Below are 27,372 nucleotides of genomic sequence, written 5' to 3'. Positions count from 1 at the left end.
AAGAGCAGATTAATGTCTAACATGAAGCATAGTTGAAATACTTTTTAAAAGAAGTATAATTCACAACCCATTTTCATAGAAATGACATTTGCAATATTTGGAGAACCTATCTTTCAACATGTCCCAAAATCAAGAAACGCGTGAATACATCATTCAATGACAGTCAGAGTACGCAATTAAAGTCAGTAAATTACAATGCTGTCAGGCCTCCAATACCATTGTTTTTCATAATAAAAACAGAAAATGCTGGCAATGATCAAGCAGCACCTGTGTAACAAGAGAAAAAGAATTAATGTTTCAGATTGATGACCTTTCATCAGAAAAAGTGAGAAATTTAATAAGTCTTAGACAAACAAAAATATTGGATTCCAATCCACCTGAGGTACATCATTTTAACTCACTGAAACTAGTCCTTTTCCAACTGAATATTTTTGCATTTGATTTTTTACTTTGTCATTTCTCGTAGCTACTCTAAACCAAATGATTGTGCAATCACCAATTCTGAATGCTCATCAAAAAGTGAAGATACTGGAAATCTGAAATAAATATAAAAATTGCTGAAAACAAGTCAGGCAGCATCCATGGAGAGAGAAACAGAGTTAATGTTTCAGGTTAATAAACTTTCATCAAGGTAGGGAAAAGTTGGAAATGAAACATGTTTTAAGTTGCAGAGAAAAGGGGAGGGACAGTGAGAACAAATGGGAAGATCTGTGATAGGTGGAGACCAGGAGAGGGTGAAGCATCTGAGTGATGGTGGTGATGTTGAAAGAGGGTGGTGAAGGTATCTCTGGAGGAGTGCAATCTAGAAGACTGTGAGCTTATGATGGTGAATCTCTGGAATTCTCGACACCAGAGAGTTGTGGAAGCTAGATCAATGGAGGTACTTAAAGAGCAGGTAGATAAATTTTTGAAAGATCGGGGATTTGAGGGCTATGGGGATAAGATCTTATGCATCTTTTGCGTAGAGTGTTCTGGGGGCAGCCTGCAAGTGTTGCCACGCTTCCGGTGCCAACGTAGCATGCCCACAACTTCCTAACCTGTACGTCTTTGGAATGCAGCAGGAAACTAGAGCATCCAAAGAAAACTCAGGACATGGGGATAACGTACAAACTCCTTACAGACAGTGGCGGGAATTGAACCCAGGTCGCTGGCACTGTAATAGCGTTACACTAACTGATACACTACTGTGCCTGCCCAACTGGGAACTGGCAGAGAGGATGAGTTGAGTGATGGTGATGTTGCCAGGGGTAGATCAGCCATGATCATTTTGAATGGCAGGGCAGGCTTGAGGGGCTGAGTGGCTGAATTCTGCTGCTAGTTTCTTGTGTGTGACCTTGTGTGTTATACTGATTGCTAACCTATCCTCTGAAATGGAGACAGAAAAGCGAAGAAGGGGAAGGGAAAATTCACAAATGGATCAGGTGAAAGTGAGAGCAGGGCAGAAACCAGCAGTAAAGCTCTTGAAACTTCCAAGTTTTGTGCACAAGCAAGAAACAGCACAAAACAGGCATGGATGTAATAAAACAAAAGGTGAGGGAGGAAGCCTGGATAGGACGGAAATAAGAAATGCTTCTTGCATTCTACAAAGGGACAGAAATAGCTTGGATTCATATAGGTTTCCATAGCTACACCTTTAATTTGGAGTGGTGTTATAGCGTATAGCAGCATAATAACTTTTTGTTGTTCCTTTGTTCAAATCAAATAGACTTTTTCTTTGAATATATCACTCCAATAGTGCAAAAAAACATTATATTACAATCCATGTGCATATTTGTGTCTGCGGCTCATCAAAGTAATTTACCAGTCTCTGAGTATTTATCTCCATGTACTCAAAAACTGTTTTGCATTTATCTCCTGTCTTATCCACTCTCTCTCTGATCTATTCTTTACTCTAATTTGTATTAATATGATTCAATAGTTCATTGGAATTTTTCAGGCACAGGGCTCAGCACAAAATTTTCACATTCTTTCACAAAATACTTGAGTTTTACAAAGGTCTTTCTTTAAATAAAATAATATTGCTTTCTAGTTTTAAAATTCAGAGGAAATCATGTCTTTGTGGGGTCACTGCATCCCTATCACTTTCATCATCCCTCAGGTGTAGTTATGTTATCTTATTCCTTTGATTCTGTCTTTTTCATCCTTTCAAGGAGAAGTATATTTGATGAATTCTCCCAAAATCAAACTTTTATGAAGATTGTTATCAACAACACCTATTCACGTTGTATCAATGGGATAAACATGAGGGGTTGAGGTTTTGGGAAAGGATGCAATGTAGACATTTTGTACAATCTCCTGCCTCCCATAAATGATTCTGTGTAGAGATACTAAGGACAAGATCAGAGATGGTATTGGGCATCGACCTGGGGACTGTATTTGGACACAGCAAAGTCACTCCCAGCCAGAAGACCTTGCAAAGTCCTCCTTACGAACATCTGGGGATTGGGTCTGGAGAGCAGCCACACAGGCTAGTCAAGCAAGAGCTGATATAGTTGTATTACAGAATTATTCCTTATAGATTAACGTGACTGACTCCTCCATAACAATCCTCTAGAGGTGGTGGCGCAATGGTGTACAGGTGGGGAAAATAGACCATGGAGTCCTCAACGTTGGTAAATTGGTAAATTGGTTTATTGTTGTCACATGTACTGAAGTACAGTGACAAACTTGTTTTGCATGCATCCATACAGATCATTTCATACACCAGTGCGTTGAGGTAGTACAAAGGAATTAATAACAGAATACAGAATAAAGTGTTACAGTTACAGAGAAAGTGCAGTGCAGGCAGACAATAAGGTGCAAGGCCATAACAAGTAGATTGTGAGGTCAAGAGTCCATCTTACAATGATAAGATAAGATAAGATATTTATTTGTTAGTCACATGTACATCGAAACACAGAGTGAAATGTGTCTAGGGGACCATTCAATAGTCTTATGACAGCGGGATAGAAGCTGTCCTTGAGTCTGATGGTACGTGCTTTCAGGCTTTTGTATCTTCTTGTACCATAGACTCAAGACTCCATTAAATCTCTTGACAGTGGGTAAAATTAATTGCCACCTGTTGTTTTCCTTCATCTGATGAATCAGCGCTCCTCCATGATGAACACCATTTGGAGGAAACACTGAAAGTAGAATGGACATAGAATATACTCTGGGTAGAAATCATCGACTCCCATCACCAAGAGCTGCTTGACAGCACCAGTACTGAACAAGCTGATCGAGTCCCAAAGGATGCAACTGCCAGACTGGCTCTGCAGCAGATAGTGAATGAGCCAACACAAGAGATAAACCTGGTTGACTTCCTCCTCATCAACTAACTATGACAGGTTCATCTGTCGATGATTGCACTGGTACAAAGGACCACTGCACAGTCTCATCTTCCCACTGAAGGTACTCTCCATTGTGTTGTGTGGGGGGACTACAATTGTGCCAAGTGGGACAGACTCAGTGCAGATCTGGCATTTCAAAATTGGGCATCCATGAGGTGCTGTGGACCATATTCAGCAGCATAAATACACATCATCACAATCTGTAACTTCATGACCTGACTTGTCCCTGAGTCTACCATTATGATCAAGCCAGGGATCAAACATGATTCGATGAGTGGTGCACAAGGTCATTCCTAAAAGTAGTGAGATGGCTGTCTAGTGAAGATGTAACACAGGACTTCATGTGTGGTAAGTAATAAAAACAAAGTAGGCAGAGTTAAGCATTCTCACAACCAATGGATCAGTTGAAGCTCTGCAGACCTAGCCTATCTAGTTGTGAATCCTGGCGGAGAATTATATGCCATACTCAGCAATGGTAGGGCCCATCATGTTAGAGCTAAAAATAAGGCCAAGTGTGCTTCAACAAGACAGATAAATCTGAAAGCAATGGGGATCAATGCCCCTCATAATTTTATAAACTTCTGTAAGGTCACCCCTCAGCCTTCTGTGTTCCAGTGAGAAAGCAAAACAGTCTATCCAATTTCACCTTATAACTACAGCCCTCCATTCCAGGCAACATCCTGGTGAATCTCTTCTGCACTCTCTCAATTGCTACCACATGCTCTTTGTAGTGTGGCAACCAGAACTGGACAAAATACTCCAAGTGTATTCTTACCAATGTTTTGTACAGCTGCTACATGATGCCCCGACTCTTATATTCAATGCTTTGGCCTGTGAAGGAAAACATACAAAATGCTTTCTTCACTATCCTAGCCATCTGTGCTGCTTCTTTCAGCAAGCTCTGGACTTGCATCCCGAGGTCCCTCTGTATATCAATGCTCCTATGGTCCCTGCTATTTATTCTATATGTTCTATCAGAATTTGACTTCCAGAAGGGCATTCCCTCGCACTGTCTGGATTAAATTCCATCTGCTTCCACTTCACCAAGATTTTCGGATGACCTATGTTCTGCTGAATCCTTCAATAACCTTCTTCGCTATCTACGACTCCAACAGTTTTCATGTTGTCTGCAAACTTACTAAGCAGTCCACCAACAATCTATTACGCTATTATAGCGCCAGTGATCAGGGTTCAATTCCCGTCGCTGTCTGTAAGGAGTTTGTACGTTCTCCCGTTTCTGTGTGGGTTTCGTCCGGGTGCTCCGGTTTCCTCCCACATTGCAAAGACGTACGGGTAGGTTAATTGGGTTTAAAGTGGGTGGTACGGACTCGCTGGGCTGGAAGGACCTGTTACCACGCTGTAAATAAAATTTTAAAAAAAGCTCATACAATTCACTTAATATGTATTGCATGAGATTGTTGGATTAATTGATATATACTACAAACAACAAAGGTCCCAGCACCGATTCCTGTGGTACATCAGTCAGAAAAGAAACCAACCACCACTATCCTCTGCCTTCTATCAACCACCCAATTTTGGATCCACTTTACCAACACACCTTGGCCCATGTGTGTTAATCTTCTAGACCAGCCTACCATGCAGGATCTTATCAAAAGCCCTACTGAAGTCCACATTAGCTGTTTCTATTGCTCTGCCTTCAAAGCTTTTCTTAGTTACTTCCTCAAAAAACTAAACAGGATTTGTGAGACATGATCTCCTCTGCAGAAAACCATGCTGAGTCCTCCTAATCAGTCCATGACTTTACAATGAACATGAATCCTGTCCCTCAGAATCTCCTCCAATAACTTCCCTACCACTGATGTAAGGCTTAGCAGTTTCCAGGTTTATCCCTACTGCCCTTTTGAATAACAGGTCAACATTTGCCATCCTCTAGTCTTCTGGTGCCTCGCCCATGGCTAATGATGGTGCAAAATTCTCTGACAGAGCCCCAGCAATCTCCCCTAATAGTATCCTGGGATTGATCCCAGTCCCTGGGAATGTATCCACCCTAACTCATTTAATCTTATTTGAGAAGTTTGCCAGAGAAAAAACTTGAGGCAGTTAAAAGACATTTGGATAAGTATATGGATAGGAAAGTTTACAAGGGATACAGGCCAAATGCAAGCAAATGGGAGCAGCTTAGGTGAGGACCTTGGTTGGCATGGATGAGTTAGGCTGAAGGGCCTGTTTCGGTGCTGTGTTACTATATGACTCTAAGTTCCACAGGGTCATTTGGAAAGGGCTTACAGGGCTCAGTTCGATATCCTGCCTAACAGTGCAGCAAGTTAGGCATACCCATCTCATTCATTTTTATCCTCCATCCCACAAATAAAGGTGACAAATTGGCCCTTGCAAACTCACTGAGAGTAAAGGATGGCAGGAAATACAGACCAGAAACCTGTTCAATGTTTGACTCCTCCTGAATCTAGACCATAAGACAATAACAGAACCAGTAACTTGAAACTGTCCATGGCTTAGATACACAACACCAGGAAGGAGGTGTGGATTGTCATGTGTGTTGTTTAACTGTCCAGGACAGATCAGCAACAAAAAGGAGTAACAGGAGGAATTTCATCCTGTGCAATATAGAAATGCTGGGGACCGAGCTCAGCTTACAAAGTTCTGCATCATTGAACTCAATCACGGTGCATATTTAGCACAAGGATCAAAGGCAAATTTCAATCCTATCTTTTGTGTTGCTCGGAAAGAATCTGTGGCAAAAAAAATCATGTCAACAGTCACCTTGAAAGTCCTCAACAGCCATCTTTGTTCTCAAAGTGGTTTCAAAGTCTGAGTCCAGCAGACCATGAATGAGATGACCTTGTGAAATTGAGTAAGATCAGCTCTCTACACCCTTTAAACTTCATGAATGTTTTGCAAAGTAACCCTAAAAAGCACTGGAACAGAAATGTGTAATTGGTTACGACATATGAAGGTTGATTTGTTTACTTTGCTACTAAAGCCTTTACCAGACTTCAGGTTACGTTTTTTTTCATTCCTCACATGAATATAATGCTTCTTTAAGCTGTGTTGAAAATATTCTCCTTCACTCACTCAGGCTTTCATCATAAAAGTATTCAGGTGTCAAGGCTTTGTCATTTTAAATGCGATTGCCTTGCTGACAAGGGATTTAATGTAGGTTACACATGCTATATTGATCTTTTTATGCATAGCAAGGAACATGTCAATACTTCAAAACTTGCTGAGGAAATCCTAGTCATGGTCATAAAAAAAGGCACAATAAAATTCTTTTGTTAGAATTATAGTATATTTATTAACAATTGCTTATCATTGATGTTTTAATCATCATTTATAGGAATGCAATGTTACGTTTGCTTGGTATGTTTTCACTTTCAGATTTTGAGTACTAGTCAGACTCAAAACTACTATCTGACATTGCCTCTGGCAGTTTAATAAATCTTGCACATGTCTGACAACATATCTTGTGGCTCAAAATATTACTGAAATGCAATTGATGCGTTATAGATACCTTCATTTGCAGCATTATCTTTTTTGTGCATTACTTGGGAGGGGACATAGAAAATTAAATTTCACTTAATGATAATCTCAGCATGAGTACAATTCATGTTTTATCAACACAGTGATTTTTTTTGCTAAAATCATCAAAGGAATTTTAGGCACATGTAGAACATGGAAACAATACTTAAAGCAAACTGGTGAATTGTATCCAAGACTAATATTCAATTACTTTGATTGTATATTTAGGAATCCAGCAAAAACAACCTGTGCCCAAAGTAAGAGTCACACTTCAGATCCCACATTGAATACATCATATAAATCCCAATGGAACAACGTTAAAAAAATGCACGTAAAGAGAATGATAGTGAATAATTTTTGTCTCAGAATTACATCACCTCATCCCAAAGGTAAGACACAGGCAATTCAACACCAACACCAGTTAGCCTGATGCAGTGAGGAAAACTTTTCAATATCATTATTCTAAAACAACTTGAGCCTTGCAAAAAAAAACCCACAAGATTTGAGAACCTGGAGATCTGAGGTTTCCATTCCTTAAAGAACTCCAGCTGATGATTGAAGGGTTTCTCCCATTTGAGTCTAATGGCCCAAATGGAGGATTAAAGATGCTGCTCCCTTTTTAGAAGCTCAAAAATTAAATTGAAAAGTTTACAGCCATTGCAAAGTCTTCACAGCAGGGGAGTAATTGTAAAGACGAAAGGCTGGCAAGCTGAACATCTGGGCCTGAAATGGAGACCATGGGGAAGTAAATCATTGTACTTCTCTGTACCCCTATTTAATGGTTAATATAACGAAAGTATTGCTCCATAAAATGATTGAAACTCCGGAACATCTTCCTGACAGATTGGGAACAAGTTATACCTGGCTGGAAATAATAAACAGGCTGAATATTGTCTGCTGCTTTCGGGAAGAACTGCAAGGAAAAATGTCAGACTTTAAGGAGTCAGACAAGGTTACATGTCTTGAATAAGTAACATGAGAATTCATGTTAGAATTCTTGTATGATAATATCTTCCCTATTAACAGCCATACATGTAGGAACTTACTACTCTCTCATAACGATCAGCAGATAAACTACATTCATGTCTTGCATTGGCTTCATGCATCATTGCAGTAGAAATGTTTTCACTCACTGACATGCAGGATTATCTTGGGTAAAGAACAGCTGTTGAGATTCACTGGTACTTTGAGAAAGGGTCCAATGCAGTGACAAAGGGCAGCTGTTCACTACAAAGGAAAGTGGAAGTGCTGACTACATTGACACTTCCATCCAGCTGTGGCTTGCCTGTTAGCTGATACCACATTGCTGGCCAGGAATAAGTCACAAGTATAATAGCTGATGAGACTGATGACCTCACCAACCACTGATAGAACTATTTCTATGTTGCCCTTTGGGTGTAGATGGCAAATTTCTTCCCTGTTAGTTCAGAGCATGCTGAGCAGTTTTGCTTGAACATAGACAGGAGGTCTGTAGACATGATATGATACCTAATGATCTCCCTGGTGTGCCTCCTTTCAACATGTACCATTACAACCATGAAATACTATATCTGAGGCAATTTAAGAACAAAGGATGAAAAATTCTGGGACCAGTTCCATCCAGAATTGTTGCAGATTGTGCGCCTTCATTTCTCCATCCTGACTCACCAGTTAACAGCCATGGCCATGGGCACCATTCTAAATTTTCATTGAACTTCAATTTGAACAGAAAGGGCAAATGACCTTCCCAGACACAGAAATGACTGAATCGCTCATCCCATTCAACCTGAGCAATAATGGAATAGCACCAACAAACAATCTGCTGGAGGTACTCAGCAGGTCCCGCTGCATCTGTGGGAGGAAAGGAATTGTTGACATTTTGGGTTGAAACCCTGCATCAGGACAGAGTGGAGAGGCAAGTTGGCCACTATAAAGAGGAGAAGGGGAGTGCTGAGATAGGAGTCTGAGGTGATTGGTGAACTGAGGCGGGGTGTCAGATGACAGGCAGGTTATACTGGGGAGGGAAAGGGGGATGGAATTGGGAGACAGTGGCAGTGAATAGATTGAGGCAGACCAAGAGAGAGAAAAAAATGAGTGACAGATGGAGCAAGGTGGGGGGGGGGAGTGTGAAGGTTGGAGTCAGCTGCTGGAGGGAGATAACGGCTACATTTATGTTTAAGTCCCCTAAGGTAAGACAGCTAGATATTCTGAGGCAATTGCTCTCTTCTGGGATCAGTCTTCTTTGTTATTTGAGGCCCTTGACAGATGCAATGCAAGGCAAATATCATGATTCCAAGCAGAGAGGACGGATGATCCCTGACTGAACAGTCTACCTGTGGTATTGAGTAGAATACTGGGATTACTGCACCCAGAATGATGCCAATGTGATCTGGTTTTAATTCTTCTATTCTGGTGAAAGCCAGGTAGGGGCAGTTAAAATAAAAGCGTCAATTACTCACTGTGATTCTGGTGCCTTCCTGGCAAGATGTTCTACCAACCTACTTGCCTGAGCAGACAGCCACAGTAAAGAAGTGGAATTCTGCTTTAAATACACAGATCATTTTGCTGTTGGTGCGGTGGTTAAATTAGCAGGCAAGTAATCAAGAGATCTGGACAAACAATCCAGAGATCTGAGTTCAAATCCCAACACGGTAGCTGCGGAACTTGAAAATCAGTTAATAATCTGGAATTCTAATAAGGACGAATCATTAGTAATAATGGCCACAAACCTACCAGATTCTGGTCAAAGCCCGTTCAGAGATGCACTTCAGGAGAAAAAATCTGCCATCTTTACTTAGTTTGCTTGATAGGTGACACCAGACCCACCAATGTGATTAATTCTGAAATGGAAAGCTTAATAAATTAGTTCAAGGGCACTGAAGGATTAGTAATCCTGGCCTGCCAGTGATAGCCAGGCCATGGAAAGAAAATCAATGCTATAGACGTCATCCAGGACCAAACTTGCAACGCCAACCAGATGCTTGAACAGTGAGGAGTGGTGCCTGGCAGTGATGGCTTCCCATCAGGCAAAGCCAGATCCAAGAGTGGTAAGTTAAAAAAAATTACACATCAGATTTCTTGTAGGTTAGAACGGACAAAGTGAAGGGTTTCCTTTGAACTGAGCTATCTCCTCCTCCAGTCAGTGGCTTGAGGTACCTCAATTGCCTGGTTACTATTTCTGGACTTCCGCTAGTTCTATCCCATCCTGATGGAGGGTCATCCCCATCCCCTTTCTTTATTAGTTGAGGGTTCCCATCCAATTGGTGGACAATCCCCATCCTTATTGTGAATTTCGCTTCTCCATCTCTCTTACAATGCAAAATTCTATCATTATTACAAGCACAGAGATAAAGTTTCCTTCTAATTGATTGCTGGGGAACTACTCCAAAGAGTAGTTTTTAGTTTTTGCTGCTAGTTCTCACTGTCATTGATAATAACAACATCAGTTATTTATATGCAAGATCTCTTTAATGTGGTAAAATATCCCAGTGCCCTTCATTAGGTTGAATCTGTACCGTGCGATTAATGTGGAAAAAGATACGTCAAAGTGCTCTTCAGAAGTGCAAGAGAAATTTGGCCTTTGAGTTCAAGGATGGATATTTTGTGAAAGATAATCAAAAGATTGGTCATACAACATGGAACATAGAACAGTACAGCGCTGACCATGATGCCAATCTAAACTAATCCCACCTGCACATCGTCTGTATCTATCTATTCCCTGCCTATTCATGCCTTTAAAATGTCACCATCATATCTGCTTCTACCAGCTCCCCTGGCAGTGGGTTCCAGGTACCTACCACTCTCTGTGCAAAAAGATATAAGATCGATATTTATTTATTAGTCACATGTACATCGAAACACACAGTGAAATGCATCTTTTTGCGTTACTGAGAATGTGCTGGGGGCAGCCCGCAAGTGTCGTCACTCTTCCGGCGCCAAGATAGCATGCCCACGACTCCTAACCTGTATGTCTTTGGAATGTGGGAGGAAACTGGAACACTCAGAGGAAACCCACATAGACACGGGGAGAACCTACAAACTTCTTACAGACAGCGGTGGGAATTGAACCCGGGTCGCTGGTGCTGTAATAGCATTATGTTAACCGCTACACTACCGTGCGACCCTTGCCTCATACATCTCCTTTAAACTTTATCCCTCTCACTTAAACCTATGCCCTCGAGTATTTGACCTTTCCACTCTGGGAAAAAAGATTCTGACTATTGACCCTGTCTATGCCTCTCAGCAACTTATATACTCAAGGAGGTGGATGTTAAGGATGGAATAAAGGAGGAAAGGGAGATAAGCAAAGGGGGAGTATGTGGGCCCTCGGTAGATGAATATACTGTAGTGTTGGACATGGAATAGAGTCAGAATTAGAAGATCAAAGAGTCCAGAGAAAGAAATGAAGAGAGATGATGTTACAGGATAGAAATAAATTGTATTGGTTCTATTAGGCTCCAGGCACACTTAAATAAGCCTGGAATCCAGCACTCCTCATGACCTAGGGGTCCAAGTCCATAGTTCCCTGAAAGTGGCAACACAGGTAGATAGGACCGTAAAGAGGGAATATGGCATGCTTGTCCAAGGGCCAGGGCATAGAATATAAGAGTCAGGATGTTATGTTGTAACTTCACAAAACACTGGTTAGGCTGCACTTGGAAAATTGTGCATACTTCTGGTTGCCACACTATTGGAAGGATCCGATTGCTGGAGAGATTGACCAGAATATTGCCTGGATTGGAGGATTTAAGTTGTGGGGTTGTTTTACCTGAAGTGAAGGAGGCTGAGGGGTGATCTGATAGAAGTATATAAGATTGTGAGAGGTGTAGATAGAGTAGATGGTCAAACTCTTTTTCTCATGGTAGGGGTATCAAAAATAAGAAGGCATAGGTTTAAGGTGAGAGGAAGAAGTTTTAAAGGGGACCTTAGGTGTAAATTTTTCATGCAGAGAGTGTTTGATATCTGTTATGTGCTGCCAAAGGAGGTAGTGGAATCAGGTATAATTACTATGTTTAGGAGGCATTTAGACAGACATTTATATAGGCACAGCATAGAAGGAAATGGTCCTAATGCAGGCAAATGTGATTTGCATAGATGGGCAAAAAGTTGGCATGGTCATCGTGGTCGAAGGGCCTGTTTCTCTGCTGTACATCTCTTCAATTCTATGACTCTATGCCCGACAGGGATTTAAGGTTTACATTTTGTATGACCAAACGGTCATTATTTTACCATAATTCCAGAGCGGGAAATTGGCTACATTAAAGGGAAAAATCTTCCGATGGCACTGGAGCCAACTTACACAATGGTAAAACAGAGCAGCTGTTTACCAGCAGGATAGTAAAGGACAATTTAAGTATTCCTGATCCATGATTCAGGGACACAACCAACAGTTGAGCAGAAGTCTCACGTGGTAAAGGAGCTCCTGCCCTTACAGAAGGACATTGTAGTTGGAGAGGGGGCAGTGAAATTCTAGAACAAATTACCACTAAGAAGGAAGATGTATCAGATTCTTAGCAGACTGAAAATTGGGTAAATCCACAGGTTGCTATTTGAGGCAAGAGAAGAGAATGCTGGTGCTCTTGTCAGAATGCTTTATATCTTTGTTGGCCACTGGAGAGGTGGCCGATGACTGGATGGAAGTAAATGTGGTACCTTTATTCAAGAAGAGCATTAGGGATAAGCCAAGTAATTACAGGGCTCTGAGTCCAACTTCACTGGTAGGGAAATTATTCCTGTCCCTAAATTCTGAGGGACATGAACAATCCACACTTGGAAAAGCAGGGATTAATCAAAGATAGTTTGCATGGCTTTGTTGGAGGGGAATTCTATCTGTTCAACTTGACTGATGAGAGCATAGGTAGGAGGTTTAGAGGGCAAGTGAGGAGTTTTTTTCACTCAGAGGGTGGTTGGAATCTGGAACACACTCCCTAAAAAGCTGTTGGAGGCAGAGACTTTTACAAAATTTATCTTGAAGAGCACATGAATCCTCAAGGCATAGAAGCTATGGACCAAGTGCTGGAAAATGGGATTAGGACAGATGGGTATTTTATATCGGCATGGAGATGGTGGACCAGAGGACCTGTTTCTGTGCTATGTGACTCTGTCACCCCATGACTTTGATTTATGTCCACAATCTGTCCATCTATACAAAAGGTTAATTAATAAAATTTGCTAATGGTTTCTTATCACACTGACTTACGCTGCTGGTTGAGAACTTCAGCTGATCTGGTAGGAATTCTTTCCCTCTATCATCACCAGTTAAAGTACATGTGGGGATTGACACAGTGATATCCTTGCTAATCAAAAAGTAAGGGATAATAACTTATGTTACCTTGGAGTTGCAGTATTAAATTTATATGCTTGTTCTCCCAGCATGGAAGCTCACACAAACTGATAGAATGGCCCTGATGTTCCGCCCATTCAACAGAATCCCATATGTTGCCTTGTCCGTAAAAAAAATAAAAATAAATCAATTTGCTCTAATGATATATTATTCATATGCAGTTGGTGCAATTCAGCATTGATAAGTGAATCCCTTTCCTAATAGGATCTATCCAATTTGCTGCAGTATCTTTTGGTTCATATTTTTTAATCTTAGCCAGATGTGAACAAAGCGATGTTTCTAAAGTTCCCTTCAGTTAAACATATGACTAAGCATTCCTTTGGGAGGTCAGGCATGTGCAGTGCAGTGGAAATCTTAAAGGTGAGGATAAATAATGGTGTGAGAAAATGCTATTGTAACCTTACACCCATTTGTAGGTAGAAAAGGACAGAATAGAAAACCTGCTTTCACAGCAGCTCCAAGCAGATGGTTTGAATCTCAATGACATAATTGCTCCCAATCCAACTGGTGAATAATAAATATTAAGTCCTGATGGAATGAGATGAATAAGAACCTCTTTGCTTTGCATTGATGATTCTTTGCCAAGATATTATTGGATGCAGATGTAAATTGTCACACAGCAGGGGTTTTTACCTATCTTGTTGAACCCTAGATTAGCAACTGTCCAGATGGTTACTGGAACTGTTCCATCTTTGTGCAAGTGATCAGCTCAGCAAAAATTGGCCACTTTTTTTTTGTCTACAACTAATTCTATTTTTACTTTAACTAACATGATGGTAACTGCTCTTCCATAGTATAACACATTGACAACTTAAGAGTAGTGCAAAGATGTTAGAATTTAAACAGAGATATTAAGATCTCCAATACGTATACTTCACCTGAAAGGTGAATGTATGGGAGGACACAAGCTCATTGGAGAATGGATGCATCTAAGGTCATGAACTTCTCAACCAAAGTTGGTGGTAAGATTATGAAAATTTAAAAAAAGCTGCAGAAGTTGGAAATTTGTAATAAAAACAGAAAATGCTGGAGACACTCAGCAAGTCAGTTTTAAGTTGAAACTAATTTGTTTTCTCTCTTTCCCAGTTCTTGAAAGAGAGAAAACAAATTAGTTTCAACTTAAAACTGTTTTAACTTAGGACCTTGGACCTAAAACATTAACTTTGTTTCTCTTTTTACAAATGCTGCCTGGCCTGTTGCGTGTTTTCAGCATTTTCTGTTTTTATTGGTGGTAAATTTCAATTGAACGGGAAGGATTGAACGGGAATCAACCTGATTACGTTGAACGGGAAGGTTTGACACTGAAGGAGACACAAGAGACTGCAGGTGCTGGAATCAGGAGTCAAACAAACAAGCTGCTGGGGGATCTCAGCGGGTCAGGCAGCATCTGTGGAAGGAAATGGACAACTGACATTTCGAGTCGAGAGCCCTCATCTGGACTGAAATTGTAAAGGGGAGATAGCTAGTATAAAGAGGTAAGAGGGAGGGGTGGGGCAAGAGTTGGAGAGCATAGGTGGATCTGGGATGAGGAAGGGTTGATTAACAGATAGTGTCAGGTGGGGGGAGGGAAGGGTGGAAATAGTGAAAGAGGTTGGGAGGTGATAGGTTGAGGCAACAAAGGGCTGCAGATTATGGAATCTAATGAAGAGCAGAGAGACCTTGGGGTGCAAGTCCATGACTCATTGAAAGTGGCTACACAGGTAGACAGGGTGGTTAACAAGGCTTATGGAAGGCTTGCACTTATTAATCGGGGTATTGAGTATAGAAGTCAAGAAGTTATGATGCATCTCTATAGAACTTTGGTTAGGCCGCATTTAGAGATTTGCATGCATTTCTGGTCACCTCACTCTAGGGAGGATGTTGAGGCTTTAGAGAGGGTGCAGAGGAGGTTTACCAGGATGCTGCCTGGATTAGAGGGCATGTGCTATCAGGAAAGCCTGGACAAACTTGGGCTCTTTTCTCTGGAGTGGCAGAGGCTGAGGGGTGATCTGTTGGGAATGTATAAAATTATAAGGGGCATAAATAGGGTGGACAAGCAATATCTTTTTCCCATTATTGAGCGATCCAATACCAGAGGGCATGCATTTAAGGTGAGAGGGGGTAGGTTCAGAACAGACGTGAGGGGTACGTTTTTACTAAGAGAGTGGTGGATGCCTGGAATGCGTTGCTTGATAGGGTTGTGGAGGCAAAATCATTGGGGGATTTTAAGAGGGGCTTAGTTGAGCACATGAATGAGAGGAAAATAGAGGGATATGGGCATTCTGTGGGCAGGAGGGAATAGCTATGTCGGCACAACATTGTGGGCCGAAGGGCCTGTTCTGTGCTGTACTGTTCTATGTTCTATAAGGTGAAGAGAAACCAAATAGGGGAGGGATGGTGGGCAGATGGGAGCAGTGGGGGGAGGGGATAGGGGAGAGTGTGGGAATGATGGGCAGATGGGGTAGGTGGGGGAAAGGGAAAGAAACTGGGTGATGGGTGGGGGGGGGGGTTGGAAAGAAGGGTGTGTGTGAGAGCTCAGAAGAAGAGCAGGTAACTTGCTCCACCTCTGTTTCTTTCACTATTGTTCCTTTCTGATCTACCCAGGTCTACAACCAATGGAATGAACATAGAGGCATACAAAGTAAACATACTCTCACAAAGATAAAGCTTAAGGCTGCCCAATTTAGGAGATGACAAGGAGCATTGCTGGCAAGATCATGCAAAATGGAAGTTTCTGCAAGGCACCAAAAAGGGTATAGGTGTGAAATTAAACATCAAATTAGGAAAGTAAAGATAAGGTATGAAAAAATACCAGTGATTAAAATTAAAGAAAATTTAAAGATGATTTATACCTACCTAAAGAGCAGAATGATATTGAAAGAAAGCGGAGGGCATGTTAGGTAAAGTCATTAACCTAAGTGTGGCAGCAGAGGATGTGGGTAAGGTTCCTAATGAACAATTTGTGGCTGTTTTCATGGAAGAGGGAGATAATTAGAGAGAAGGAGTGTGGAATATTAATCCTTGAACTTGGTATGATAGCAAGTATTAAACAGCTTATCATCTTTGAAAGTAGATAACTAACCAGGCCCAGATAAAACATGTTCCTGGCTGTACAAAAGAAGCAAAGGAGGAAATTGTAGAGAACCTGGCCATCATTTTCAATTGACCATGGCTAAAGGAGTGGTGCCAGAGACCTGGGAGACTGCTATTGTTGTTTGAAAAGGGAAAAAAGGATAAACAGAGTAATTTCAGGCCAATTAGTTTAACTTTGACGGTGGTTGAGTTGTTGGAATCAAATCTGAGGGACACTATGACCTTTATTTTGAGATTCATAGATTAATTAGGGTCAGCATAGATTTGTTAAGGCAAGGTCGTGTCTGACTAGCTTGATTGAAATTTTTGAGGAAGTAACTATAAAGGCAGTAAATATGATGACTGGAGTTTAGAAAGGCTTTTGACAAGGTCAAAAAAGTTAAAGTTCAGGGGATCTAAGGGAGGATGATAAATTTGATCGAAAACTGGCTCAGTGGCAGGAAGCTAAGAGAAAAGACTGATGGATGTTTGTGTGACTGGAAAGTTATTTCCGGTTGGTTTCCATGGGGTTCAGTACTCGCTATATATATATATTAATCGTTTAGACTAAATGTTCATAAAATATATTATTGATTTGGACCAAATGAATGGGCATGACAAAGAAGTTTGCAGTTGATACTAAAAATAGCCACTTGTTTGACAATGGAAGGAAAACATTAGCACAGAAAAAGGCCCTTTGGCCCACCATGTCCATTCTGACCATCAAGTACCCATCTATATTCCTATAATTTACCAGCACTTTGTCCATAGCTTTCTATGCCTTGGAGATTCAGTACTTGATTGGGCAGAAAAATGGCAAATGAAATTTAATCCAGAGAAGTATGAAGTAATCAATTTCAGGAGGTGCAACAAGGCAAGGGAATAATTGGGAGGATACATAGAGGAACACAGGGACAATGCATTGTCCACAGATCCTCAAAGGTAGCAGGGCAGGTCAATTAGGTGATTATAAAGGCTTGCAGGAAGCTTTCATTTATTAACTGAAGCACAGAATTTATGAAAGAGGATGTTATTCAACACTGCTTAGAGCTGCTTGAGGGCTGTGTATAGATCTGCCAGCAGAGGAGAGGTTAAGGGGAGACTTAATGTGTGAAATTATGAGGGCCCTTGACAGAGTTAATGGAAAGGAACTCTTTCCCTTAGTAGAGTGGTCAAAAATAAGGGAGAATAGACAAAGTATTTGAGGGGAGATGAGGAAAATCTTTTTGACCCAGGGAGTGGAGGGGTCTGGAACTTACTGCCTAAAGAGCTGACAGAATTCCCGCTGCTGTCTATAAGGAATTTGTACATTCTCCCCGTGTGTCTGTGTGGGTTTCCTCCCACGTTCCAAAGACGTACAGGTTAGGAGTTGTGGGCATGCTGTGTTGGCACCGGAAGAGTGGCGACACTTGCGGGCTGCCCCCAGCACATTCTCAGTAACGCAAAAAGGTTCATTTCACTGTGTGTTTCGATGTACATGTGACTAATAAATAAATATCTTAAATATCTTAATATCAATTATAAAGTACTTGGGTATGTCCTTAAAGTCCCTTGACCAGTAGGGGTGTGGACGTAGTGCTGGAAGATGGGATTTGGCTAGGTTTTTCTATTTGACCAGCACAAACATGACAGGCTGAATGGCCTCTATCAATGTTATAAATTGAACATTGGAAGTATGACTAGTAAGTTTGTGGATGTCATGAAAATTGGTGTTGTGGATAGTGAGGAATGTTGTCTAAGGCTACAGCAGAATATAGATCAGTTGGAAATTGGTGGAGTGTTGACAGAGGAATTTGATCCCAACAAGTACGAGTTGATACAGTTTGGGAAGTCAGAGAGGGGGTAAGCCATATTGGATTGTGGAGGGCTGAGGCTGTTACATGACAGCCCGGCCCAGCACCTGGTCGAAAGCCACACCACTGTCAATCGAGGCCTGGCTCCGCCCCCACCCATCAGGGTACACCTGATGATTGGCTTTGGTAAGCACCTTTGTACCTGGCCATGGGCCATTGGTCTGTTTGAACTACCTGGGCTGGGCCACCCCCAGCCCTCCTGCACTATAAAGAGTGCTCCATGTGTTAGTTCTGTCTCTTTGTTGCCCTGGAGGCATTGTGAAACAATGCTGAAGAGACCATTGGTAAGCGTGTGCATTTCCACAGGTTTAGAAACATCTTAAGTTAGGATTCCTGTGGATGTGGAGCTGTGCCTGCACTGAGTCAAGGACTAGCAGGTAGTGTAGTGCTTTTCCTTGATCATTTGTACCCAGTTCATTGTGTGTGTGTATTTTTGCCTTGTTGTGATTTTCCCATGTGCGCTATCACTGGTGCGTGTGTGTTGCCCTCATTACCTTTTTCCTTGCTTGTCTTTGTAAATAAAATCCTTCCTTGCCACTCTGTGTCCAGAGTTCATTACTTTCAAGACCTTGAACTTGTCTTACAACACATATACAGTAAATGGTAAGGCACTAAGAAAGGTTGATGAATAGAAGAACCTTGGGGTTCAAGTCCATAGTTCCCTGAAAGCGGAAACACAGGCAAATAGATGAAGAAGGAATATGGCATGCTTGCCTTCATTGGTCGGGGACCAGAATATAAAAGTTGGGAGGTAATGTTGAAATTTTATATAAGTTATATAGATCTTATAACAGCAATCTCTTCCCTTGCCCCTCATAGCAACCCAGGATTAATCCCATCCAGCCCTGGGATTTATCCACTTTTAAGTCTGCTGAGGCATTGAGTACTGCCTCTTTATTTATGGGTACTTGCCCAAGAATTTCACCTTCCCCTTCACTGCATTCTCCAACTGCAAAGTTCCATTTCCTTTGTGAATACTGATGAAAAGTAAAACTATCTTTCTGGTTCTGGGCACAGACTGCCCCTGTTGTCCCTAATGAGCCCAACTCTTTTCCTGTTTATTCTTTTGCCTTTAATATACTTAAAACACTTCCAGATTTACTTAAATTCTGTCTGCTTGTGCTATTTTGTGCCCCTCTTTTTATATGCCTCTCTGCAGCTTTTATTCTCTTTCCTGTATTTAGTCCTGCCATATGCTTCCTTTTTGCTTTTTATCTAACCCTCAATATCCCTCTACATCCAGAGTTCACTTTACTTGTTACCCCTGGCTTTTGCCCTTACAGGAACATGTTGGCCTTGAACTCTTGTTATTTCTCCTTTAGATGCTTTTCACTGTGAAGATGTAGACTTACCTCCAAGTAGATGCAGCCAGTCTACATTTGCCACTTCCTGTTTCATTTTACTGAAGTTTGCCTTCCCCCAATGTAACACTCTTATTCCTGTTCTATCTCTATCTTTTTCCATAACCACTTGGAAGTATACAGAGTTCTGGTGGCTATCTCCAAAATGCTCCCTCATGAATATTGCCTCCATTTAACCAGCTACATTCCCCAAGATGAGGTCCAGTAATGCTCCTTCCCTCATAGGTCTATCTACATACTGCATCAAAAAGCTCTTGTGGACACACCTTAAAAATTCCACCCAGTTAACATTTGGGAAATCAAAATCCCCACGTACTATAGCCTTATTTTTATTACATCTCTCTGCTATTTGTCTCCATATTTATTCCTCTATCTTCTGACAGTTAGGAGGTCTGTAATACACTCCCAGCAAAGGGACCTTACTCTTTTTTCCCCCCCCCTAAACTCTACCCATATGACCTCATTAGAGGAGCCTTCTAAGATATCCTCCCTCAACACTGAAGTAATGCTGAAATAATCTATCATTAATTACCCATTAATCACCTGCGAAACAATCTGAGTACTGACAGACCATTCAGAGGGGCTAGGTTTGAGGAGGGTAGGACAGATTACAGTGCGTTGATCCTATTTTCCACACGTGCCTGTTCTAACAGGACTCAGTGTATAAAAGGTAGGAGTGGAAATCTTGGCTGAGTTTGTCATTTAAGGAACATGAAGCAATTGACCTTCTATTGTCTCATCCCTTCTATTTTCATATATTTTCCATCAGCCTCCTACTGCATCAAATATTCAAAATTGCTTTATTTCTTTAATGATTCCATCTTTCTTTATTTTCAGATGTGGGCATTGCTGGCTAAGCCAACATTTATTTCCTATCCCCAATTCTTCTACTCCTGTTGTCCTTCTGTGAAGGTACTTTCTGTACTGAATCGAGATGATCCATAATGTGCAGAAATTGTTCTACTGATATGTTGCTATCTGTCTATTTGATTATTTCTTGGCTACCTTTCCAATTCTGATTCCATCTGTGTGTGGTCTTTCATTGATGCTTTAGTTTTGAAGAAACATAAAGATCTGAAATCTTATCTGCTTATTATTTTCACAAAAATTTAAAGTTCTTGTGAGATTTGCTTACAGATTTTCTGCCCCTGAAATATTTTGCTTTACAAAATTTGGTAGTTGATTTGCTGAGGCTCAGATCCAGTAACTGAAGCAAGGGTTTGGGACAGCATCTCGATTCAGGGAGTCATAGATATATAGCACAGAAACAGGCCCTTTGGCCTAACCTGTCCATGCTGACCAAGGTGTCTGTCCAAGCTCATCCCATTTGCCTGTGTTTGGCTCATATCCCTCTAAACCTTTTCCATCCATGTACTTGTCCAAATGTCTCTTAAACATTGTAATCGTACCCGCCTCTAAAACTTCCTCTGGCAGCTCATTCCGTATATCCACCATCCCCTGTATGAAAAAAAAATTCCCCTCGGGTCCCTTTTAAATCTTTCCCCTCTCCCCTTAAATCTAGGTCCTCTGGTTTTAGACTCCCCGACCTTGGAAAAAGACAATAAGCATCTCATGATTTTATATACCTCCATAAGGTCACCCCTCAACCTCCTATGTTCCAAGGAAAAATAATCGCAGGCTATCCTGCCTCTCTTATAACTTAATTCCTCCAGTCCTGATAACATCCTCCTGAATCTTTTCTGCACTCTTTCCAGCTCTAAGTATCAAAATATTCAATTTTTAGTATTGTAAAGAGTGAAGATAGGGAGACCAGTGAGAGGGGTATTTGCAAACTTGGACTTTGAAAGATGTGAGTGAGGTGTGAGTGACAATGTTCATAGGTGAGTTATAGGGACAGAAACAAGGGTAGGCTATTTCCAACTTTAGGCAGTTCCACTAAACTTATCAGTTAATAATGTATTGAATTTTTTTTACTTCTGATCAAGTTTTCAGATTCCTCCACACCCTCTTCCCATTTCTACCCAGTTCTCCACTCATACCATCTTTATCTATAATAATTTAGCCTCATGTTGCTAAACCAAACAATTTTAATCTGGCTAATTTTGCTTCAATCAATAGCATTGTTTCATGAAATAAAGAATTTGGAGGGAAAATTGATAGGGCTGTTTTAAAATTCTTCATAGCAAGGCTAAAGTAAACAAGTTTTATTCCCTTTACAAAAATCAGCTCAGCCTTGTTGAAATGTCTTTAAATTGAGAGAGCATGCACCAGCAAAATCAAAAGCCATGCTGCTTAAATACAAGCTTCTTTGTGACAACTTCAGTGGGAACAGAATGCCCTCTTTGTGTGCAACTCAACATATAAGGTTTGCTGTCAAACATTTGTACTTAGGTTTATATTATTAATAAGCAGTTTGCTTATATTTGAGTAAGTGGCATTATGATTCAGAACCCTATTCTGGTCCAGGTGGACAAACTGTTAATGGATAAAATGCCTGTCACTTGGGGCTTATTTCAACCAGAATATGGTCACTATAACTATTTTGCGCTTAATCTTTTGTGAATTTAGAAGTCAGATAAATTTTTTCAGCTAACTAAAATTATAAATGTGATCAACAGATCTGCAGGTTGGCCACAGAATACAGGAACATATTTCTCCAGCACCTTTAACAACCTCAGGACAATCTGAGCTCTTTGCAGCTAATTAAATAATTTTCATGTTTTACTTCTGTTGTGATATACAAACCACAGCAGCAAATTTGGCCCCTCAGACAACAGGATGAACAGATAATCTGTTTTTTTATTGATGTTGGTTAAGAGCTAAATACCACCCAGAATAACTTTTCAGTACTTCATTAATAAGGTGCCAGAGAATCATTCACATCAACATGAGAGGGAAGACAGTGTCTTGTTATCACCTCATCCAAAAGACCACTGATAGTGCAGCACTCTTCCACTCATGCCATTGGTATGTCAGCCTAGATTTCTGTGCATATGTTGAACTTGGAGCCACGATTCTGTAACTCAGTGGCAAAAGTGTTAACTTCAGAACCACAACTAAGTAATTACATGCAGCACAAAAGGCAGGCATTCTTGGTGGCAGAAATAATCAGGCAGATGCACATTCCATAATATACTGACTCCTTCACATGGTTCAAATATGCTGCAGTGCAAACTTAGCTGATTCCTTTGTTTCATTAAGGGGATCTGACTGCCCTTAATGAAGAAGCAGAATGATATTGAGTTGCTATCAGAAACTCAATACTCTTGTGGTGCAGCAACAGAACCACAGCACCAACTTGTTTTTCCCCTTTCATTGGGACTGAGGAGAAGGATCAGCTCAATGATCTCAAGTCAATTCTGGCGGAGAAAAAAATATCAAGCTCAAGATATTCTACTTCTACATTTATTGTGCTAAACAGGATTTTCCCAGCCACTCTTTTTACCCAGACTGCCTTAGTAAAATGCAGTAAAAATATCAGAAGCCTTGTGTGGTCACATTTTTTTCTCTACCTTTTGATGTCTCACAAATGATTTAATGGTTCCTCCCATCTCCCCAACTGGTAAGTTGCCAACGTCAGGCCCAATATGGGCTGAGAAAGCATTCACATTGTGCAAATGATGTTGACTCTACAAAATCGGCACATTAAATATCCTGCAGGCCCTCCTGGTCCACTGCCAGCTACTGCCTGACTGATGGCTGATTTGTGAATCCACCCAACAGTAATTTATATCTCTTGTAATTAAATATTACCTACTCAGTTAAAGCTGCTGCATGCTTGATTGCCAGAAGAGTTAAGCCATTGACACAGTTTAATCTTTAAAAAATGTTTCACAATCCAGTTCATATTTGGTGGATTTTTAAATCATCATTTTCATCTATGCCAACTTTAGAGGGTTTTTGACGTTCCATCCTGAAGCATGGGTTGGAAGAATTCCACTCCATTTTGCTATTGAAGCATTACATTATGAGCTATTGTGCGCAGGGTTATTGCATGGAATTGTTCATCCTGCTGGAGGTCTGACACAACTTATTTGATCATACTAAACATTTAAAAAGTGGGGGAGACACAATTATATAACATGCACAACAATCGTGAAATTATAGATAATTAAAAGACTGTGTTGATTTGAATAGGGTAATTGAGAAGTGCCTTTAAATCACCTATTGCTTGCAAACTAGATATTTTCCCAAGATGAATGGTACTAAGAGGCTCATATTTCATTAGCTAACTAGGCATGCATTTCCGCTATATATCAGAGAAGGTGAGTAATTCACAGACATTTCGTAGTGTTCTTGACTTGGCATCCTTTACAGTATGTACACTGTAAAATGGACTGCATTTTAGGCACAACAAAAAAGGCATTGTTTAAGAGAAGCATAAGTAATGTTTGCAAGGGAGGACATTTTATCCAATTGTCTAATCTTACTGCAACTTCAGTGCTCATACTATAAGAATTTTATTGCACTTCCTCCAAAAATGCTACATGGTTCTCCAAGATCCAGTCCTTAAGACTTTAAGTAAAACCACATTGCCAATAGAATCTCAATAAATTGGCTTCACAGAAGCTGGTAACAAAAGTACTACAGTAATAATATATACTGTATGTTCCTTATTACAGTAGCAAAGGAACCTTCAGATAATATTTAATTATTCTAATTCATGTTCATTCTTATAACATTGAGATACTAAGAAAGGTTGGAATGAAAAATGCCTTTTGGCTTAACAAGCACATCCCATCCATATTCAATGCACGACTATTTCAATGGTAGAGCTCTCCTTCCCTGACCTGAGATTTCAGCATTTGTTTCCTAGCCTCAATAAGAATCGGACAGATCGATTCATTCACATTGACTATGTACTGTATCTCAACTACTAAGTTCTGGGTGATATTGGTTCCATAGCATAGGTGCGAATGCTTGAACAGTTTTCCATTTGTCCTGTCAATTAGTTCCCCTTATGTGGGAAGTTTGTTGGAGGTGAGATGCAGCATTGCAGTGAGAATGACTGAGTAAAGTTTTGAAACAATGATGAAGCAGAATGATGTCATGGTTTTCTGTTGGAAACTCAAAACTTGTGTGACAATGGTCTTCATTAAGATTGTGGACGTTGGTTAGTATCATGGCTTGTCATCACAGAGCAACAATAAGACGGAGACAAATTTCTGTGGGCAGCCAGTTTTAATTGACAGAATCAAGGATTTGGTGAGGTCAAACCAACTCTTTTATACTGGTTTGTGCCGCTCCCTGCATGGTAATCATCATATCCATTATATGCACTTGATAAGGCTAAGCACAAGTCATTGTCAATTCCATCTCTGAAGATTACAAGGGGAGGGGCCTGACACTCAGAATCCACAAAACAGGAGTCCTCTACCAATCTGCACAGCTGAGGCAAGAAAGGTTTACTGCACAGTCTTGGAGAATGTGGATCACTTCCCATATTTCAGGAGCCACCACTCAGTAAATGCAGATGTTAATGATGAAGTTCACCATCATCGTCAATATGCCAGCAGAGCCTTTGGCCAAATGAGGACAAGGGTGTTTGAAGATCAAGACCTCAAATTGGGCACAAAAAACACTTCTGCTCTACTTGGCAGCAGTGAGCCCTGCCCTTCCCTCCCGTCTATTTCAGAGACTTGGACTACTAAGAAGGCACCTCAAGGAAATAGAAAGATACCATCACCAGTGTCTCCACAAAGACCTCCACATCCACTGGAAGGTTGAGCAAACCAACATCAATGCCCTGTCATTGGTCAACATTACCAACACTGGGGCCCTGATTACATACTGTTGGCTCTGTTTGGCAGGGTCTGTTGTTTGCATGCCTGCCATTAGACTCCGGAAACAGGCACTTTATTCTGAGATCTGTCACAGGAAGAGATACTGGCACAATAGAGGTAAAGGTACAAGGCTGTTTCAAAACCAACTTAAGAAAGTGCAACATCCCCAATGAATTCCAGCCCATGACTGCTCAATATGGAGAACAAGTATCTGGGATGGTAATGAAAGCCTCGAGTCCATGCACAGAAATGCAGAGATGCTCAGCACGAATGGTAGGAGGAATGTCCCACCTCACAAGCTACCCACTTGCTAACATTACTACCAGCACCAACTGCCCCATCTGTGGAAAGGTCTGTGTTTCCTACATTGGCCTCATCAGCATCTCAGAACTGAGAAAACCGAGTGGAAGCAGGTCACCCTCAATCCTTAGAGACTGTCTAAGAAGATGAAGATAATTTATGACAGTCAGTTCTGGTTTGATAAGTATTAATCCAGAACTTTTCTTAAAGGCATTAATTAATTCAGAGTTGACAGTTTTTGTGGTATTCAGCTCTATTATTACAAAGAAAAGTTCTTCTATACTTGCCTGAGAGTTGTGTAATGGTGTCCTTAAATTCTTTGATTATTCTCCAAGTTCAGACCGTTTTCCTCAGCCATATGTCCTCTAAATTATCCTTTCTCCAAAGAAAATCAGTTCCAGTTTTTTTACTCAGACAATATAGAACCAGAACAAGGGGGTATTGGACTTGTGACCCAATTAATCCCACTCTCCATCTCCCTGTTACTTGAACTTAACCCCCAAATGAGATCCAAAACAGATCTCCCTGGTATGATCCCTGACCACTTGCCCTGTATCCCCATAATCCTTCCACTCACACTGAACCCAACCCAGTCATGGATTTATGTGATATTTTCCATCACACTTGGGCAGACAGGAAGGTGTGTAAGAAACATTTAATATCTGCATTTATTTTCTTGAGTGCCTGACATTTGCTGTGTTAGGCCCATGACTGAAGCAGTTTTTGGCATTCTGCCAAATGAGCCTTTGGTGCCTCCCCCAGTATCAAAGAATTTCTGGGTCATTACTTATTTTTTGAACTAAAGTGATCTAAACTATGTATTGCGCTTTGGAATTGCTGTCTATCGTGACCTTGGTGACATCATTAGAATTTGCTTTAACTTGTAATTCAATGTAATTGGGAACAATCTTTGGACACAATTTGTCTTCTTAACAACTGCTTAACAATGATAACTGACATACCTTTAGTTCTATTTTGAAGATGATACCTAGCCAGCGTGCTTTTAGAAGGAATGGTAACTGATCGTGTCAAGATTTCTTGGATCCCATTTTTAAGCTAGCCTGTGACAATTTTGATTTGTTTCCTTGAAAATTTCAGTAAGCATGGGCCAAGCCTCAAAGTTTTACTGGGTGATATCCTAATCATAAGTGTAGGGATATGACATTGTATCTTGTAATCTCCTGACCCAACACAAAGCAGGATGGTTTCATTGTGTACATCTTCAATACAGTTTGTGTGTAATATGTTTTACTCCTGTCTACCTGTAAAGCATTATTAAAACATTTTATTTGTTGGTTCACACCTTTGTGCTATTTACCTTAATAATTGCTACAATTTATCTTCCAATTTTCCTCCCCTTACTGTAAAGGCAAGACCTTGGCTTACATTTCTGTGCAAGTGATGTTGTAAATTCCTCACTGAGGAGTCATGATTGGCATATTGCATAGAGCAGCACACTATAATGTTGTATATTAGGGCATGGATTCTTAAACTCTTCCAAAAACAACGGCTCAATGCCTTCTCTAGATCCATATTTGTCTATGACACTGTTCCCCAATCTTACACTTGGTGGCCTATTTCATCTACTGTTTATCTTTTAAAGTTTCAATGACTTAATTGCCTTTCATTGCACTAATGATGTGATCAGGCATTTTAGCATTTAAACTACTTGGGATTATTCCATGTGATATTCAATTTAGTATTAGAGATCTCCATCTAAATAAACATCTGCAGACATTGAGGGTGGGCAGGAACAGGACAGGGAAATCTTGGACAATGAAAATATGATGGAGGAAAATGTTAGATTGAGGAAGCTCCTAGTATCAGAAATGCGGTGTAGGCATATCTCCATACAGACGCACTCTGAATGCACATGGGTGTGCACACGTACACACACACAGAGTTCCCTTTTCC

The sequence above is a fragment of the Pristis pectinata genome, chromosome 5 (assembly GCF_009764475.1).
Source record: "Pristis pectinata isolate sPriPec2 chromosome 5, sPriPec2.1.pri, whole genome shotgun sequence".
NCBI classification, from domain to species: Eukaryota; Metazoa; Chordata; class Chondrichthyes; order Rhinopristiformes; family Pristidae; genus Pristis; species Pristis pectinata.
The sequence above is the reverse complement of the archived record's forward strand: the minus strand, read 5'-3'. Positions refer to the sequence as shown.